This window comes from Solanum tuberosum, unplaced genomic scaffold (assembly GCF_000226075.1).
Source record: "Solanum tuberosum cultivar DM 1-3 516 R44 unplaced genomic scaffold, SolTub_3.0 scf00270, whole genome shotgun sequence".
Lineage (NCBI taxonomy): Eukaryota > Viridiplantae > Streptophyta > Magnoliopsida > Solanales > Solanaceae > Solanum > Solanum tuberosum.
Window position 1 is genome coordinate 539,244 of NW_006239200.1, and position 4,124 is coordinate 543,367.

Sequence of the window (4,124 nt, forward strand, 5' to 3'; positions counted from 1 at the left end):
TAATACCAAACAACACCCAAACTTTAAGATCTAATTTAGGAATTTAGGATAATTCATTGATTCATGGAAGATTTTTACCATAAAACTACCATAAACAGAAATTAAACATCAATATAATGTAATTAAATCATAAAAACGTTTTGAGAAAGAATCCATGGCTTGGAGTGAAAACCCTAGGTTTTGGAAACATTGTCTACTTTGAAATTGTAAATTTAAGGACTTCATGGATGAAAAGTTAACCATGAATCAAAAGTACCATATCTTATTTGAAGATTTCCACGAATTTGGGTAGAAAATATGAGTTCTTGAGCCCTATACCTTGACTTCTTCTTCTTCAATGGAGGTTTTAGAGAGAGAATTTGGGTTAGTTTTGAGGTCTTGGAAGAGTGATTTAATTAACTTAGTTTAAGAGTCTATTAGGATTATATAGGGGTCCTAATAAATAATTAACCTTCCCCACTTAACTAATAACTAATTACTATTTAACCCCCCGAACCCCTAACTTAAAACTAAAAAACTAAAATGTAGCAGCACCAAAGAGACCACCACCCACGGACCGTGGGTGGGTCTACTGACCGTGCTGCACCTCCGTAAATGGAGGTCTGCAGCTCAACTTTGCAGGCAAGTGCAGTCTTTGACCCACGACCCCAACCCACGAGGCGTGGGTCCATCTACTGGCCGTAAATGGCTTCGTAAGTGGATGCCGCCTCTTGATAGCTTTTGGGGCTGCTTTCAGGTCCTCCTCAAGGACCCCTTGGGTGGTCCTTAGGGGGTCGTACCTTGACACCCTAACCCTAAAACCCTCATTCTAAGTACGGGAATCATTTTTATGACTTTATCCCTCACATCAAACTCTAAAACTATAACACAAGGGCTCTAGAACTCTCTAGTTTAGTTTACTATTATGGGATATTACGGCGGCGCCCCAGCGGGATGGGACCGCCAGAGCGGGATGGTCAAGGACAAAACTTAATGACACATAGTGTTAATTCCTCATTTTTTTCCCAAGTGTAAAAAAAAGGCGGGGTTCACCCCAGAAAACCTCAAAAATGTTGCTCTAGGCTTTGGAAGGAGGAAGAAATAGATTCCTAGAGCAAGGTTGACGACAACTCGCTGATTCACGAACTAAATCCATCGTCTCGTGGTTCGTAAAACAGAATTGGAGCTACAATCCTTCTTCAATTGCTTGGCGCTAAGGTAGTCTAGATTTACTTACTTGAGTAGTTGTAAATTCGTGCTCACTGCGTAATATATTGATAATGGATGGTAGAATTCATGTTTAGGCCTTCTGGAACATAAAAAGGGACTGTTGTACAGGTACCCTAGTTGTTAAATATGATGTGTACCTTGGGGAAAAACCTGGTCCTGTGAACTAGAGGTATGTGATGGTTCGACTTCCCGTTTGTAATATATATACTTGTTAATGGCTCTATTGTATGCGTGCATGTATGGGAATAGAGAAACATAAATCGAACCAAATAAAATGACTAAGTATGAACAATAACATGCCATGAACATACTACATGACTGTGTGACTGTGTGACTATGTGAATTGCTCATTATGGGTGTCAATATGGCTGTGTTTGTGCTGAGTGGACTGGGTGTCACATTTCGACACATATATTGGATCGGGTGTCACGTTCCGACACATATATTGGAGTGGGTGTCCCATTCCGATACATATATTGGACCGGGTGTCAAGTTCCGACACACTAGGAGTTTGAGTGTCTGTTCCTTAAAAGAACAATTTGTGACTACTATATTCATATATACCTGCCATTGCTATTAGGAAGTTGTATATTACTCCTAAAATTATATTTGAATTATGAATCATGTATATCAATGTTTAATGTGTTGTAATTAATTATTTATATCTCGCTTACTGGAATTAACTGTGAAGGATTAGGCCCAATCGGTATGAGGTCTGTTAAGTGGAGACCGAGGGTCCGTGTGTTATTATCGGTTTTTGTTAGATAGGCTGTATTTGTTCTTAGACAATGAGAAGTGGGGTAGTTTTCATAATCCAAAAAGTTTTTAGGTCATAACTTGGATAGGGTACTCATATTCGAAACGGTTAGCGAGCCTTGATAGATTATATTATGTTGTTAACGACTGAATTATGATGCAGAAGAAGCGAGGACATGTCATGAGTGGTTAGTCGGGTTAGTAGTTGTTGTAGTCGAGAACTCCTCAATGAGGTAGAATGGTTAAACTATGATCAACAATTGAGCAAGCAGGGCGATATACTACAGGGTTAGAGTCAAGTGTACTAGTACGTTTAATGTATACAACTATTGTAAGGGCAGGAGGATAAAGGTTGAGGATGTACCTTCTTATTGCATGTTTACTATTGGTTGATTTCTTTATATTATGTGGTGAGAATCAGGTTGACCAATGATGCCTACCAGTAGGTGTGGTTTCTACTGATGGTACTCTTGCTATGCTTTTTGCCATAGTCTTGTTGCAGGGTCAATGATGTTTCATAGGTGAAGATAAAGACAATCTCCTACAACTTCTACTCTTCCTTACCTGTGGTGGAAGCCGTGTCATTAGTTACTGTATTTGATATCATGTAATGTTAGAAGCTCTTGTACTTGTGTAGACTAAATCCATTGGAACGTTATTTATTTTACAAATTTAACCGGGATTGATTAAACTCTTTGTTATGTAAAATCTCATGAATTTTTTCTCTCCAATTTTTTAATCGTCTGCATGTTTCTAACCATTCGAGGATCAGGAGTCCTCCTACTTAGGTGTTAGAGAAGGTGACCACATGGCCCGGTGGGTTGGATCATGGAAAATTGGTATCAGACTCAAGGTTTTTAGTCTCCTAGTAGAAGAGCAAGTGTAGAATAGACTCATGCGGATTGTGTGTTGACGTCCACATTTATATTAGGAAGCTATGAGGCATTCTACGAAGTTGTTCCCTTTCTTCTCTCCTTTCATGCGGGTTGTCGCTGGTGGTATGGGTTGAGTCCAATTGGTATCTTTTGATTCCAATTTGTATCTCAATAAAGTGAACTTGATGTCGCGACTAAATGGACACAAGGAAGGAAAATAGAAACATAGAAGGTTCCAATTGGTGTCTGGCCATAGAGGTTGTATAAGTGCATGGACGATCAGCTAATAGTCATCCATGAAGCGAATGAAGTTAATAAATTCCTACTTGCCTGTGTGATATAGCTGGAAATTGTGATTATTTTCATAGTAATTGTCTGAATAACTGTTGTTATGTGAAGTGCACTTGCTTGAGTGCTACAATGTGATCCCTAGAAGAACGTTGGATGTCTGACCTGATATACTTATGAGAGATAATGCAATGCTTCTGCTAGTTGCGCATGGACATACCACTGAGAAAGAGGGTAAGGGAAAGGATCGACTTGTGAGTGTAGGGAAACAACGATTTCAAAGAAGTCGGGATCGGGAGAGAACCATGTAAGAAAAGGGCAACTATTGCTTAATAGAAGAATTTGTTATTATGAAAGGTTACCTTGACGTGTGTCGCAACCAATTATAAACCATGTGATTAATAGGCATATTCTTAGATTATGCATGCTCGGTGTGTTAGATTTGTGGAAAAAGGTTCTAGTGTTGACCTCGGGGAGGATGATGCCCATCCTAGCTAGGAGGGTTATCCTAAATGCTTAATTATGGCCCTGGGAGTCAATGAAAATCTCTAGAAACTGGGAGAACCCCAAGAAGTGTTGTCATGGAAACAGATCCCGTCAGAGCCGCTAGGCGGGATCATTTCCACTAGGGTGGGACCACGAGAGAGGAAAGTCTCCCTTCAGAGCTGGACAAGGCGAGACAAAATCTTAGCCCAACCTCCCTTATTTTTTCGAATCGCCTATGGGTCCCGAATCGTGCATGGGCTAATTTCCGTAATCCAATCAGTACTCCGGAATAGATCAGTAAGATATGATAACCTTGAATTAATTATGGTTATGAAAATAACAAAACGAGCATCCATATGCTTACAAAAACCTAAGAACAGGTAAAAAGAAAATTAGAAATATTATTTGTTACATGCCCAGGTGGGGAAAACCCAAATCAAGGTCCATGGGGATGGGAAGTGTCACTGTCTGATTCTAGGTCCCCCAGGGCTGTCTCGCCAGTCTACGCCT